Source organism: Symphalangus syndactylus, chromosome 14 (genome assembly GCF_028878055.3).
Source record: "Symphalangus syndactylus isolate Jambi chromosome 14, NHGRI_mSymSyn1-v2.1_pri, whole genome shotgun sequence".
Lineage (NCBI taxonomy): Eukaryota > Metazoa > Chordata > Mammalia > Primates > Hylobatidae > Symphalangus > Symphalangus syndactylus.
In genome coordinates, this window is record NC_072436.2 from 53,219,986 (window position 1) to 53,236,011 (window position 16,026).

General features: G+C 50.8%; 1 protein-coding gene across 4 annotated transcripts in view; it reads left to right on the forward strand.

Moving 5' to 3' along the window:
- Positions 1-253: 253 nt before the first annotated feature.
- The window catches only part of CRACDL (CRACD like), a 158,371-nt gene continuing 142,598 nt past the window's right edge, over positions 254-16,026 (forward strand). For 2 of the 4 annotated variants that reach the window (XM_055241199.2, XM_055241195.2), the window contains exon 1: positions 310-535. The gene's annotated coding sequence lies outside the window, so the exon portion shown is untranslated. Of the gene's footprint in view, positions 536-16,026 lie in introns of all 4 variants that reach the window. The other 2 variants (XM_055241196.2, XM_055241197.2) reach the window with 2 other exon arrangements.

Consider the following 16,026-nt stretch of genomic DNA (forward strand, 5'->3'; position numbering starts at 1 on the left):
GGAGCGGCGCCAGCTTGGGAGGGAGCGCTGGGCAGCCGGGTCCGCACCCCGATCGCCCTCCCCGCACCCCGATCGCCCTCCCGCCTCCCGCGGGGCGGCCAAGGCCCAGGCCGCCGCCTGCACCCGCAGCCCCGAGGTCTCGGCCCCACTCCGCCGGGCTAGCTGCGGAGGTGGCGTTGGGAGCTGCGCGCCGCGGGGGAGGTGCGCGCGGCGGCCGGCGAGTGGAGCTGAGCGGCGTCCGCCCCCGCCGAGCCGAGCGGAGCCGAGCCGAGCCGGCGCGCCTGCAGCTGGTAGCTGGGAGCGCGCCGGGCGCAGGGCTGGGCCGGCCGCGGGAGGGTAGTGTCAGCGCCGGTGTCCCGCTGTCTGGCCGCAGACCCGGGCTGTCTGGAGGCCGCGCGGCCACCTGCTGCGTCGCCGCGGCTTCGGGCGGGGGCCAGAGGCGCACAGCGGCGGGAGCAGCCCCGGCTCGCCGCACCCAGCGGAAGGTGCCCTTCTCTGCGCGTCTCGCCGAGCCCGGGCCACGCTGCTGTGCCAGGTACCTCGAGGGGTTTGACATCGCTTGGCCCAAGGCAGGCGTGGGTCGACGAGGGGGCGGGCGCGGGGGCACCGGGCGGAGGTGTCGCAGGCCGGGGCTAGGGGGTCGAGGGCAGAGGCCGTGAAGCCAGGGGCCCCTCGGACCGGGAGAGGCGCCACCCCCGCCGCTGAAGCCCTGGGCAGCTCCTGGGGCCGAGGGGGAGCCGGACGCGCTCGTGCAAGTGCCCAAAGTTTCCCTTTGCTCACTTTGCTGGACCCAACTTTCCATTGTGAGGCAAAACCAGCAGTTCACGCGCCAGGAAAATGAAAGAGGAGGGAGAGAAGGTCCTGCTAGGTTGAAATTGTTAGCATACGAGGTCTTTTTATGCCCACTGTCTCCACACGCCGTTGCAGGGGAAAGGAGTGGACACATTCACGAACTGCCTTATGCTTTAGGTGATGGTTTATTTAACAGGTTTTAGGCTTTGATTACACGCCACCCGGGAGGGATTCTGGAGTTGATCTAAGAAGTGTTCACATTTTTAATCAACAAATATTTGTTGAACAGAAGCTTCATCACAGGCAAAGCTTTGGCATGAAGTTCACATGTGATCAGAGCATAATAGTCACTTGCTTTTGAAATGCAAGTCAGAAGCAGTGCCGCTGTGTGAATTTGACTCCGTGTAGGTGCAAGCCGCCTGCAGGCTGATATCAGGTCCTCCTGACAGTTTTGGGCCAGGAAATCCAAGTGGAAGACAGGCAGCTGTGTCACCCTTTTAGAGCCAGCTCACACCTTCCCAAACTGGTCTTAAAGTATCCTACTAGGTTATTGGAGCCTACAGGCTTCCTTCATTTGCATATACCATAGACTAGAATCTGTGTAGACCCCTGGTATTTTCCCTGGAGATCGGTCCCACGGGCGCACACCTGGAATAATGGAGCACTGTGGTCATTCTAAGAACCTATTGGGGTTATAAAATTGTGAGGAGAAAGATATCTAGAGACAGTGTCGTGTGGTGACATCAGGCGTCCCTGCTTTGGAGCTGGTGGAGAAGGTTGAGCTGGGCTGGTTTCTGGGCTCTGCCCCCATGCTGTGGCATCTTGGAGTCTGAGGCAAGAGGAAAAATCAGGAACACTGATCCTGTCTTTATTTAAAAGTGTGAGATTTTGTACATTACGGATTTTTGTATTTGTTTTGATGTTTTAAAATATTGTAATAAGGCATTTATCTGACTGCATTTTTGGTACCGCCTTCAATTTTGTGCCTGTAGTGAGTACCTGGCTTGCCTGACTCTAATTCTGGACCTCCTCTGCGAGTCAAGTTCTTACTCTCTAAGCATCTATTTCCTCACTTATAAAATAAAGTGTACCATCCATGGATGCTGTGCAGCTCAGCTACTGCATAGGATCAGGCATGTGAGGCTCACTAATGGGTGGCTGTCCTACTGGGATCACTGCTCTGCTTGGCCCTCTTGGGCTAGTTAAGATGAATCTTGGCCGGGGCGCGATGGCTGACACTTGTAATCCCAGCACTTTGGGAGGCCGAGGCAGGTGGATTGCCTGAGGTCAGGAGTTGGTGACCAGTCTGGCCAACGTGGTGAAGCCCCGACTCTACTAAAAATACAAAAAAAATTAGCCAGATGTGGTGGCGCACGCCTGTAATCCCAGCTACTCGGGGGGCTGGGTCAGGGGAATTGCTTGAACCAGGGAGGTGGAAATTGCAGTGAGCTGAGATTGCACCACTGCACTCCAGCCTGGGCGGCAGAGCGAAACAGTCTCAAAAAAAAAAGATGAATCTTGACCAATCTCAGTGCACCATTCAGGGAAATGAGAGCAGTGATAGTGCTATGGTTTGAATGTTTGTGTCCCCCCAAAAATTCATATATGGATTCCTAACCTCAAGGTGATGGTATTAAGAGATGAGGCCTTTGGGAAGTGATAGGTCATGAATGGGCTTGGTACCCTTATAAAAGAAGCGCAAGGAGCTTGTTCCTCCCTTCCACTATGTGAGAACACCGCGAAGAGGCGCCTTCTATGAGGAACTGGCCCCCACCGGACACCCAACCTGCCAGTGCCTTGATCTTGGACTTGCAACCTCTGGAACTGCGAGGAATAAATGTCTGTTGTCTATGAGCTGCCCGGTTTATGGTATTTTGTTATAGCAGCTGAAATGGACTCAGCTGGCCAGCCCTCTGGGATGCTCTCGGTTAAATGAGAGAATAGATGTGAAGGTACCAGGCCTCCAGGAGGGCGGGTTTTCTGTGATGTCCTGGTGGGCCTGGAGTTGACTTAGCTACCTTGCAGCCACTGGCTCTTCCCCTGCAGGCTGGCCCCGTGCCTTGTCGTGCAGTTGCTTGTTGTGCACATAAATACTGCTTGTGTTGCAGGTGGACTCTCTGGGTGGAAACCTGCCCAGGGTGTATTGTGGAAGGGTGCAAAATTTTGTGGAAGTTAGCTTGATTTTGCTGTCCCTAGTCAAGTCGCTTGGTTCCCTTTTTGGTATACTCAGTTCCCAGTGCATGGTTCTGTTTCTCTAGAGCCTAATTCAATGGTATTATTTCAGTCAGTATTTAGCTTAAAGGTAGCTTTGTCCCTGGAGAGTCAGTCTCCCAGTCTCTCCAAGTTACTCCTCGGGGACTCCTTTTCACTACAAATCACCCCTGGGCACCAGGAGAGTGTTGTAGTCCCATCAGAGCTTGAGGGGAGTGGCCCTGACTGGTCATCTGGTCCTCTTGTGGTGCCCCAGTGAGTCCCTTTCCCCTCCACACAGAGCCTCCAGCTCACATTTCCATCGTTGTCCAGCTGGTGTCCCCAGGGTGAGCCACAGCGGGGACCTGGCTCTTGCATTGGCCCAGAGGTCCCCATGCTCTGAGGTCTCTTCTGGGCCCCTATTGGGCACCTGGGAGCCCGCCCAGGTTGTGCGGAGCCGTGCTAGGCCTCCATTTCTACTGTTCTGAGCTCGGCCTTCCCAGAGTTCCCACAGGAGCAGGACAAGAGCACCCCCTCAGCCCCACCCCTGCCCCTCCAGGCGGGGTGCACAGCGGTAGGTGCTTAGTGCCTGGGTTCATGTCCCCGACCCAGAGGGCATTTTTCTACCTGTGGGGCAGGGCTGTTTCTTGGGTTCTGTCTTCCGTCCTCTGCACATCATGGCTTTGGGGAGAGCTCTGGGCTCCAGCTTCCAGGCTTTGCCCTTGATATATAAAAGGAAGTTTAAAATATCTCTGTATTCACCACTGTCCTGGGTAAAGTCTGCTAGGCCTTTTTATTACCTGAAAAAGACTGGGAGAGCTGTCGGGGATGCTGGAGACTTCAGTCAGGACTGGGAGAAGGCAAGGAAGGAGTAGCTGGCAGCGGCGTTGGGGGGATCGAATGGCTTTCTGTGTACGCAGCCCGGCCCACTGTCATGGGGATGGGCATCCTCCAAACCACCGTTCCTATTTATGCTGTTGCTGCCTCATCATCAGAGCAACCCCTCATGTGCTTGGCACTCACTACAAGCCGGAAAGGTCCAAGTCATAATTGCTGCTTCTGGTGAATAAGATGAGCCCTTATCAAGCCTGCGCCTGCAAGCCCGAGCCCTGGATTTAGTTCACACTCAGTTCACACTGGATTTGGAAGGGGAGGTAATCAGGGGAAGCTTCTTGGAGGAGGTGGGACTTAAAGTAACAACTTGGCCACACGGATGTGAGATGCAAGAAAACCACCTTTGAAAGGGAGACAGGCCGGCCCGGCCTGGTGTTCACAGGCCCACCTGTGGCTTGACACTGGCTGGTGTCGCACTGGTCTCTTCCATTGTCTAGATACCTGCAAACACTGGTACTGCTGGTGTCACCTGTGGGTAGGACAACACAGACAGCCAGCGTTCAAAATCCTTTTGTTTTCCCCAAACTGAATGGAAATCAGGAGAATTCTCATCAAATAATGCTCTTTCTAGGTCTCTGTGTCTGGAAAATAATTTCAAACCTTTAGGTCAGATTAAGAGTCCTTAAGACACATTTATGATTTTGACAAATTACCTTGAAGATATTTGTATTGCTTTTAAGCGGGTCTAACCCATAATCCTGAGCCAAGTGGATAATGAACAAGAGATGCTGTTTCTGTCAGTGCCCAGTGAATTTAGCAGTGAAATGATGGGAAATGATAAGACAGGCGTGTGATGTAACAGGGCACCCCCTTAGCAGCATCAGCCCCCAGCTTTTCTCAGGCTCAGATACCATTCTGGAGGAGACTGCTGGTAGGAAGGATTCTCAGACATTTTTCTTATGATCTGGGTATCTGTGAAAGGAAATTATGGAAGATTGTTTCGAAAAGTGCAGATGGAAAGGTATTTATTTGCTCAGGCCTCCTCCTGGCTGTGGTGTGTGGGGCTGGTTTTTAACTATGTGTGTAGTTAAAGAACTTCCAGAAATATTTGCCTTAACCTCTGAGATCCATACACCAGTCTCTCCATGGTTTCTGCCCTCAAATTCTCATGTCTGTGGGAAGCACCAGAACCATTAGCTGTGGGGTGTGCAGTTCCTAAGAAACTACTCTTGGCAACACTGCCCCATATGTGGGAGGGGAACATGTCAGGGAGGTTGCCTTCTTTTTAAAGCAGTTGGTCCAGTCAAGGTCAGGGGAGTCAGGCTCCGGTGTCTTCTTCTTTTTTTTTTTTTTCTTTGAGACAGAGTCTCCCTCTGTCACCCAGTCTGGAGTGCAGTGGCGCGATCTCTGCTCACTGCAACCTCTGCCTCCTGGGTTCAAGGGATTCTCTTGCCTCAGCCTCCTGAGTAGCTGGGATTACAGGTGCCTGTCACCACGCCTTGCAAATTTTTGTATTTTTAGTAGAGATGAGGTTTCTCCTTGTTAGCCAGGCTGGTCTCAAACTGCTGACCTCAAGTGATCCACCCACCATGGCCTCCCAAAGTGCTGGGATTACTGGCGTTAGCCACCATGCCCAGCCCAGGCTCTGGTTTCTGCTGTGCCACTTAGAAGTCCTGCAACCTCAGTCACCCCTTAGATGGGGTGGGGGGTGGTAGACACACACACGCACACACACACACGAGCATTACATGAGGTGCTGTTTGACAAACATAGAAAATGCTCCATAAATTATTTATAGATATTACTCTCTTATTGTCTTTCTTGTAAGAAGGTGAAAGGGCATTTGTTATAACTACCAGTTAGGACCCCCACTAGTAATGTTCCCTAAAGCAATAAAGGGTCCTTCCACATCTGAGATCTGATGGCCTTTAAGGAAAATGAGCATAGCTGCCATACACAGTGCTCCTGAGCACAGCTGCCGGTGGACGCTCTCATGTGAGGAACAACCTTGATGCGATTTAGAACACACAGGGAGAAGCACGGGGATGGAAGAGGGGTAGGTGACACAGGACAGGGGTGGGACAGAGATGGGGTAGGTGATATAGGTAGGATAGGGTGGGGTCAGAGATGCAGTAGGGGACACAGGACAGAGGGGACAGGGATGGGGTAGGGGACACAGGACAGAGGGTTGGGACAGAGATGGGGTAGGGGACACGGGACAGAGGGTGGGGACGGGGATGGGGTAGGGGACACAGAACAGCGGGTGGGGATGGGGTAGGGGACACAGGACAGAGGGTGGGGAAACAGATGGGGTAGGAGACACAGGACAGAGGGTGGGGACGGGGATGGGGTAGGGGACACGGTGCAGGGGGTGGGGACGGAGATGCGGTAGCTGGAAAGCATCCGTGTGTCCCATCTTGCTCTGCAGCATCCGCCTTCCCCACTAATGAGTGAGGAGAAGGACCTGACTTGAAGCACTTGCCGGGGGGCCACGGATGGGAGGTGCCCTGGGCCAAGACACATGCCCGGTCCTGTTGGAGAGACACAGGGATGGTTCTGCCCTGCCACGTCTGGGCTCACTACTGAGTGTGTTGAACAGCCTTGGATTCAGAGGACCAGAATTGGGTCACCAGTGGGGAAGCGAATTTTGAGGGAATATCAGGTTCATCTGGGTAACTGGTCCCGTGCATACGAATGTATCGTGGTATCGAGCACCTTTTCCATGTCGAATGTATCGTGAGTCTTTGCTGCCCAGCTGCCTGGGGTCCATGTGGTGCTTCATGAGTACTAGGTGTCTTAGAGCTCGCATCTCCTCCTCTGTTTGATACACACCTGCTCTACTTATTATTTATCTCTACTTGACGTATCCTGTGAGATTCACCCATTGCGTTTGTTGTTTTTTTCTTCAGAATTGAATGTTCCCAAACAATTTAACAAATGCCGCTTATGGAAGACACTAAACTCGTCCCTGAGAATGGGTTTTGAGATTAGGCATATTTTTTTGAAGGCATCGTCCCATCCGGTTGGGGGAGCCTGCCATGCCTGGGGCATTCTGGGACCAGGTGTGGGTCTGTAGAGGTTCGCAAAGCTTTGCTTACACTCACTTCAGGTCCACAGACACCGAACTGTGTGCTCAGGGATGGTTTCTTCCCCTGGCTCCTCAGGACAGACGTGACCAGGGAGGCGGCTCACCTGTCCCACTGTAGATGCTGCTTGGAGTCTGGGGCATACTGGGCTGCTCTCTGAGCTCTTGGTCTGATTACAACTCCGCGACTACATGCAAGATCTGCACCAGGCAGGTAAGGGAGCAGGTGCAGTGGGCAGAGGGGCCATACCAGGTCCAAGGACTTCAGCGCAGACTGTGGCTCTCGGGTTCTCTCCTTTCTGTGCCGGCGTCATGGGAAATACCGGAAGTGTTCTGAAGCCCCATCTCCACTCTTCGCCTGCTTTCTAACCTGGGTTGAACACCTCTCTCCTGGCTCCAGAGTTTCTGTGATCTTGCTTTAATACCTTAATTATTGACCTTTCTTCCCCGAGGAGGGGTACTAAGAACTTTTATGTGGATCTTTTCTGCATGGAAGATTTGTGACTTTGAATCTGCAGCACTAGTTTGGCCAGTGGAGGTGAGGAGGGAGAAGAAATGGGGTGTTTTCAGGGGTCAGACCCACTCCCTTGAGGTCTGAGTTACAAGACCCACTCCTTTGAGGTCTGAGTCAAATGGCCACATCTCTCCATGGGGCTGGGTGATTCAGTCTCTGAGCTGTGTTCATTTCTACAGGAACCGAATTCCATGTGGTTTTGGACGGTTGCTGGGTGTCAGCTACAAGTTCCGTTGGAAATCACATTCTGAAATTGTCATGTGTTAGTGCTTCCAGTATGCTCTCTGGTTGAAAATGGCATTTTTATAGACAAATACAACCATTTTGAAGGTTTGAGTCACTCGCTTTGTAAGGCTCGGCCAGTGTTATCTTGTTCTCTTCACAGCCTTTGTGAGCCAAAACAGGTCTTTGAGTTGAGGTGTGCTGGTGCGGGGGGCTTCTCTGGTACCGTATTCTAGAACAGAAATGACTGAGTGAATTTTGTGGGCCTGTGTCAGCCTCTCGAGTAGCTGGACCCTCGGTAGGGGAGGAAGCCCTGTAGACTGGACATGGCCAGGCCAGCCAGCAGAGAGGGCCCAGCAATTAGCACGGAGAAGGCTGGTCAGCTGTCTGGGGCTCTGAACAGACTTGAGATTTCCCTCACCTCAGTCAGGCTGCTCTTTGGCCACAGTGTTACGTGGCTTGAGGCCGGGTGCTGCAGTAACTGTCTCTACCGTCAAGCCTCGGGGCGGAACAGGAGAGGATCTCTTAAAACATTGGGGCAGAGCCTTTTGAACTTCTGTCTGTGCTATACTGACTCTACATACAAACGTATATGCGCTAACGTACATACTTACCCCAAAGAGGGTGATGTCTGTATTTTCTGAGCTGCCTTTTTTTTTTTTTTTTTTTTTGAGAAAGAGTCTTGCTTTGTTTCCCAGGCTGGAATGCAGTGGCGCCATTTCTGATCACTGCAACCTCCACCTCCTGGGTTCAAGGGATTCTTCTGCGTCAGCCTCTCGAGTAGCTGGGATTACAGGCACGCACCACCATGACTGGCTAATTTTTTTTTTTTTTTTTTTTTTTTTTTGTATTTTTAGCAGAGACAGGGTTTCACCAAGTTGGCCAGGCTGGTCTTGAACTCCTGACCACAAGTGATCCACCTGCCTCAGCCTCTCAAAATGCCGGGATTACAGGCATGAGCCACCGCACCTGGCCATGAGCTACCTTTTCAAAATGAGTGGTACAAGTTGAGCCTCTTTTCCACACTACTAGATTATTAGATATTCTTCATTTGCATCCATTCTCAGGGCTGCAAGAAATTCCCTTGTAGGGGTAGGTTCCAGTCCTCGAGCCTTCTCTGGGATGGATGTTTAATTAAGTCATTTTCAACCATTTGCCAGTTAGTAACACGACGATACACATCCTTGTCCATTTGTCATTTAAAATTGTGATGTTTTGTGCATCATGGGTTTTTGTATTTTTTGCGCATTTGTCTGATCAGTGCCTTTGCGTACCGTCTCCTAAGTAGATTTCCTGTGTATATACCAGATTCCTTCTTTGATATGTCCTGCCTGAAATAATTTTTTCACACCGAGTTTTTTTTTTTTTTTTTTTTTTTTCCCAAGAGATGAGTCTTTACCAAGATTTCCTGAATCTTGGTTGGCAGCATCTGTGTTACTCAGGATTCACTCTCATTTGCTGAGGCAGAAGAGGATTTTGTGCAGGGAATTCAGGACCCACAGAATTGTTGCAAGCTTGGGCCCTGGCCGCATGTGCGGGAACCACCGCAGAGTGACACTGCAGAGCTGGCCCGCCAGTAACTCCTGCCTCCAGCATGGCCAGGGAGTCATTGGTGGCTCCAGGCCTCACACCTCCCACCGTCCACCCGCACCAGGGAGAGTCCCACCTGCTGCTCTGCATTAGTGGAGCCGTGGAGGAGGCTCTGTGACCTCCGCCTCCGTCCACAGGGGAAACCAGATACGTCCATAGTGGGGCCTCTTGACATGAGCCCTGAAGCCTCCCTCCCTACTGTCTCCTGGAAGTCAGATTGGACGCTTCCTAGCCTGACTTTCAAAGCAGGTGGAGAAATGAGGGGAAGCCACATGAAAATAGTTCCTGCAGATTTACCTTGCATACAAACCAAGTACTTAGAAACGAATCCCTGGAGGCCCGCCCTAGCTGAGAGGTTGGGTGGGTTGCGAGGGGCTGTCTGGTGAGTCTATCTGGACATTGGAGAATCTTTGCTCTCTCTGCCCCTTTCCCAGTCGTGTTGAGTCAATGCCGAGCAACCCTTCGCTGCAGGCGTGGGAAGGAGGCAGGAATTAACCCACTGCTAAGTTAATAGGCAATGTTTTTTCATGAGTCATAATTGATTCGCATTCAGTTTATGAACATTTCTCTTTGCCTCTTCAAACAGGCCTTTGTGCATAATTACTGTGAATTCAGGTGTCTGTAGAGTTCCAAGCTGCCCCTCTGAGTGGATCATTGTATTTTCTGTGTTCAGAGAGAACATTGCTGAGGAAGGGTTCCAGGAGACACGTTGTCTTTAGCAACGCCAAGTGCAGCTGGGGGCCTGCAAGGGTTGGAGACCATGGGGGCAGCTACTTGCTTCATGGTGCATGCTCTTGGGAGCCAGCAGTAAGTGTCACCTCTTCAGAGATGGACTGTTTAAAATGGCCTGGTGCTCCCCGCCCTGCAAGCTCCCAAGAGGATGGCGGGAGGGGATAGAAAGAAGGTGCCCAGCCCCCTTTAAGTTGAGGTAGAGTGGACAGCCTTCCCCACTCTAATCCTGGGAGGGTACAGTGGTTCATGCTTCTAGCCCATCCAGGAATTAGGCCTGTCCGGGCAACCCATATTTTCTTTAAAAAGAGAAGATCATACTGATTTCACATGTACCAAATGAGTCACCTTAGGTTTCTATGGCACCTTCTCTTTGTGAATTAAAAATAGGATTTGATTTATATGTAACAGCTGGTTTTCTTCAATTTTGAGGGGTAAGCGTTGATTGTGTATTATGAAGTAAACTGTAATAATTATTTTACCAGCTACAGCAGTTTTTCTTTCCATTCTTCTAACCATATAAAATGAGATCTTAAAAATTGTAAAAAAATACACTTATTTTTTGTAGCATATAAATACTGGATAATCCAGGCTGCCTAATGCATAACCTCTCCCTCCTGCCCACCCCATATTGTGAATTTAAATAATAAAGTGTGTGTGTGTGTGTGTGCATGTGTGTGTTTAGAAGAGAAGTCCATTCCAGCGCAGAGATTTGATGCTGTTTCCGCCTGTCGAGCATTGCTCTGCCTTTTGGGTAACTTCACCTTTTTCATCTTATTTAATCCTTGCAGTCACCCTGTGTGTTTTATAAGTAAGAAGACCCAGGTTTAGCAAAGTGAAGTCACTTTGGCAGGATTGCATAGCTGGTGAGCCAGAGCTGTGAGCCCACACCTTTATCCCGCTTCCCTCACGAGGTGCACTCCCCGTGAATGCAGCCTTTGTTCCTCTGGGTGAACCCTGATGCCTTGCCCCTCTGCCTGCGCGTGCTGTGTGGTTGTCGGTTTCAGTACTGTTGTGGCTATTCAGCTGACACACAGGGGCTGCCATGATTGCTTCACCTCTCACTGTTTTTATCCCCACTTTACGGAAGAGCAAACTGAGGCACAGACAAGTTATGCAGGGATTTGAACCCAGGGTCCTTTCCTTGTCACCTTGTTTTTAACCTGTCTCGAGCCGAGAACTTGGAAACAGTGTCAGGAAGTGTCCTGGTAACCCACCCAGGGTTTCACTTAATGCAAGTGAACACTCTTGGGCAAGTTCTTCCCCCAAGTGTGCACAGGGCCTGGGGCTGAGCCTAGGCAAGGGAGGGGCCCTTCATTCCCTGGTCAGCTCCTTCCTCCTCCTTGAAGTCCCACCTGGGACTGGACCTGGCTGGAGTCCAGCCAAGAGCCTCTTCCTTCCCTCCTCCTTCCCCCCTGCCTCTCCCCAGCCCCTACTGGCAGCAGCTTCCACAGGAGAGAAGGGGAAGGAAAGGGACAGGCTGAGAGCTGGGTCATCCTGGACCACACCCTGGCAGGGCCCCATGCTATTTAGGTGGCCTCAGGTGCAGCCTTGGGCTGACCTTCCTCCTCTGCACTCTGTGAGGTTGTGGCACCTGCCTCCTAAGGCTGTAGGGAGAAGGAAAGGCAAGCATTTGTGTGGAAATGGCAGATATGCTGTAACTGATGTCCAAGAAAGTTGGAAACAACATTTTTATTATAATGAGACCTCATTCAGCACCCCCTTTTTGGGGGGCTAAGGCATTCCTGGTTAAAATGGAATAAGACCTGCTGGGTGGAGGTGCTGGACAGGGCCCCTGGGTCATGGGAGGTGGAGGAGTAGGAGGGAGGAGATGGGCCATGCCTGGGGGTGCCATGCCCTTGGGGGGGTCCCTTAGGGGAGGCATGTTTTGTGGGGCATACGTTGCTGGGCCCAGCGTGAGCACATAATTAGCCCTGGCTGTTAAGTCCTTCTTCACCTTCTGAAGGAGTAAAGGTCAACTGGCTCCTGTCTGTGAGAATAAAAGCTGAGCAGAGGGAGATGGGAATGGCTCCATGGTTGGCTGAGCATGAGCTGTATTCCATGCACTGTTAGGTACTTAAGGGATATATTATAGCCTTATGTATTACCCCACTAATTAAAAGCAGAAATGATTATCTTTGTTTTGCGGCGAAGAAACTGAAGTTCAGGCAGGTAAAAGTGGCTTGCTTGTCCCCAGCCCAGGAGACCAAGGTGGGGCAGAGAGGGAGATGGTTGCTGAAGCCCCTGACGGGGTGGGCTGGGGTCCCGAGCTGGCAGCTCCAGCCCAGGGTCTGCCAGGAGGATCCTGACTTGCACTTGGTCAGTGGTCACGTGGCACCAGAGTGGCTGCATCTGAGTCGTCTGGCTCCTGAGGTGAACCTGAGTGAACTGCTCGCCATGTGCCAGCATGATTAACTGAAGGAGCAGAGACTTCCCAAACATCATCTGTTCTTGTTTCTCCCCAATTCCTAAATAAACACTTCTGTTGTAATAGCATGTTAATACTACAACAGTTCTTTGCTATTCTGATGGACACATGGTCTTTTGTACAAACTTGTGGCTTAAGCTCTTCACTGTCAACTAAAGTGGAATTCCCATCAAATTCCCTCCAAGGATCAATATCCAGGATGGCCTGCCATGGTGTTTGCTTTTGTAAAGGCTGGAAATTCTGCCCTAAAGCCAGAGTTCCCAGTTTTTCTGAGTATGAAGTTCCCTTTGTAATATTGAACAATTTGAGAAACTTTTCATATGACAGTAACTATGTTTTCACAATTCATCAGTAGGAAAAATGCATATCAGCAAAAAGACAGGCACTGTGAATTTTGAGACTTGTCTAGGTGTCATATTTTATTAATCACATCAACATCTGACACATACTGAGAAATAATAGCCTGTATAAATATGTGACCTAGTATTGATATCATTTCTAGATAGTGCATGTACATCAGGGATTCACATATAAAGAAATAAGGATCTGTGTTTGGGTGATTAATATTTGTAGCCTCTCAAAGAAGTGGGTATGACAGGCTCTCCTTTCACAATTTGCTTTTTCTTCCTGGGTACTTTGCTTGCAATTTGAGTAGGTTCCATTAGGGGGTGCCCTGGGACCACAGTGCTTCTGCAATTGATGAGGCTTTCACTCCAGCTACGAGACAAAGTACCATTTTCCCCATGAATTTTTAAAAATAATATGAATTAGCAGAATATAGCCTAAAAGAGGTAACCAAACATGATCACAATTTTCTTTTCTTTTCTTTTTTTTTTTTTTTTGAGACAGAGTCTCACTCTGTCACCCAGGCTGGAGTGCAGTGGCATGATCTCGGCTCACTGCAACTTTCACCTCCTGGGTTCAAGTGATTCTCTTGCCTCAGCCTCCCGAGTAGCTGGGACTACAGGCGCACACCACCACGCCTGGATAATTTTTTGTATTTTAGTAGAGACGAGATTTCACTGTGTTGCCCAGGCTGGTCTCGAACTCCTGAGCTCAGGCAATCTGCCCACCTCGGCCTCCCAAAGTGCTAGGATTACAGGCATAAGCCACCACTCCCGGCCTATAAATTTAAAAGATGTAGTAGGCTCAGATAACTAAACTCTCATAGTGAATTGCTGCTCAGTTTTATTGAATTTTGTATTTCATTTCTTTTTAGCTTCCAGGCATTAAAAGTAACCCCAAGCATCGGCTAGCCTGGCAGAGCTTTCAGCATTAGAAATATACAAGTTGTTTTGTCTGCTCAGGGATCGTGAGACACCCCAGACCCCTCTCTCCTCCCTGGCCCCTCACAAGAAGCTCTTGGACCCTTGCAGGCATGTCCTTCCCTCCGTGGCCCTGTCTTGCAGGGAACCTTGGCCTAGGCTCCCTTGTGAGGGAGAGCTAGGTGTCAAGCTAATTGGAGCTGCATGGCGTCATAGGCAGCTTGTGCTTGAGCTGGTCTTCCCTGGGGAGTATTCCGGGCATCCTGTGCTGCTCGTGGCAGGTCCAGGCCAGCTGGCCCACTGGGCACAGGGGGCACAGTGCCAAGAGCCCATTGTAGTTTGAGAGGCCTGTGAAAATGTTTTAATTTCTTTTCTTTTCTTTCTTTTTTCTTTTTCTTTTTTTTTTTTTTTTTTTTTTGAGAGGGAGTCTTGCTCTGTTGCCAGGTTGAGGTGCAGTGGTAGGATCTTGGCTCACTGCAACCTCTGCCTCCTGGGTTCAAGCGATTCCCCTGCCTCAGCCTCCTGAGTAGCTGGGACTATAGGCACGCAGCACCACGCCCGGTGCATGGGCGTATTTTAGTAGAGACGGGGCTTCACCATGTTGGTCAGGCTGGTCTCGAACTCTTGACCTCATGATCCACCTGCCTCAGCCTCCCAAAGTGCTGGGATCACAGGCGTGAGCCACTGCGCCCAGCCATTTTAATTTCTTTAATCGGAAGATAAACACTGAGCTGTGATGCCCTCTTCGAAAAGAAAAAAAAGAAAAGAAGAGAAAAGAAAAGAAAAGAAAGAAAAGAAAAGAAATCAAAAAATAAGAAAAACATGAACTTTAGGTCAAAGAAAATGTTTTAATATATACTATTAATATATTCACCTTTGCACTGACACAATCAGAAAATATGCTTTTGTAATTGTTTTTTTTAAGTGGAGCAAGGGGCATAGGAGAGTGAGCGTGTGTGGGGCCCGAGAAAGTAATAATGTGGCCCTGGGTGGAAGTGGGACTCAGGGTCTCCATGACCTGGGGCAGAGTCACAGAGGCGGGAATGACTCTGTGCAGGAGGGTCTGGCCGGTGGCTTGGCGTAGCTGTGCATGGGTGCAGGAGGAGCTGCAGCAGCACAGAGAGACTCCACCTCAGACAGAGCCTGTTCTGAGTCAAGCAGCCCTGGCTTCTGAGCACGTCTCAGGATCAAGTGCTCAGGGGCCTCAGCCTTAGGGATTACCAAGAGATGGATATGTGGGAATTTCAGGAACTTTGGAGTTTTAGCTAAGCTAGAAAAGGTTGGATTTCTCAAATGTGGGGGAGTGGGGTTGGTCCTAGGCCCAGCCTGGTCACTCGGGGATGAGACTTACATTTTTGACTGTGTATCTTTATCTGTAAATGGGGGCAAGAATTCACCCAGGTTCACTGAGGGAACACCATAATACATGTCAAGAGCCTTCCGAGCCCAAGGCCTGCCTCTGGGCACTGCCCAATGTTGGTTTCCTCCTTTGCCTGTCTGCATTGTATTATTCAAGGAAGGCCAGGGAGATGGAGGTGCGCTCACCTGGGCTGCAGATTGGCCCAGTATCGGCACCACTTGTGGCTGCCCTGCCGCGCCCTGCCAGACTGACTCAAGAGGGCTGGGTGGGACCTTCTGGGGCTTAACAAGCTTTGCAGGTGAATCTGCTGTGTGACTGGGACTGAGAATTTAGCCTTTGCCTGAGCACGTCTGGGCCATAGTCAGGCAGACTTGATTTTCAAGACCGGGCTCCCACCTTCCCAAGGGAGAGAAGTTCGGCTCCTCTCTTGTTGGAAAGGTTCTGGGATCTTGTTGAGAAGGTTCTGGGAGAGCAGGGCTGGCATGCACCCCCATCCACTCTGGAGAAGCATAAATGCTTCTTTGTCCTTAGCCTCCTGTCTTCCTGGAGTACTTCTTCTTTTTGGCTCAGGGAGTGAGCAGGGAGGAGCAGGTTCTCCACTCCTGAGGTTTCTTTGATCCAGTTTGTCAACACGCATTTGCTGCAGCTGTGGGCACAGCGCTGGATTTGAGGCAGGATGACTTAGGGTGGGGTGTGCTTTCACACTTGACAGGGGACACAGACACTTGAGTGATTCTTATCACAAAGTAGATTAAAATAAGCGCTACTGTGCAAGATGGACTTCCAGTGGGGATTCATGAATTTGGGTTGGGGAGGTAGCGTTGGAGTGGATCTAGAGGAGTGAGACCCGTTTCCACAGGCAGGGAAGTATGGGGAGGCTTTTCCAGCCGGGAGAGGGGTCCAGTGTGCATAAGTGTGCCGTGTCTGATGGGACTGGACGGGTGCTGGAGGGCTGGAGGGGACAGAGGAGTTTCAAAGTAAGCTGCAGCCAGACTGGGGAGGTCCTGTGTCCCACAA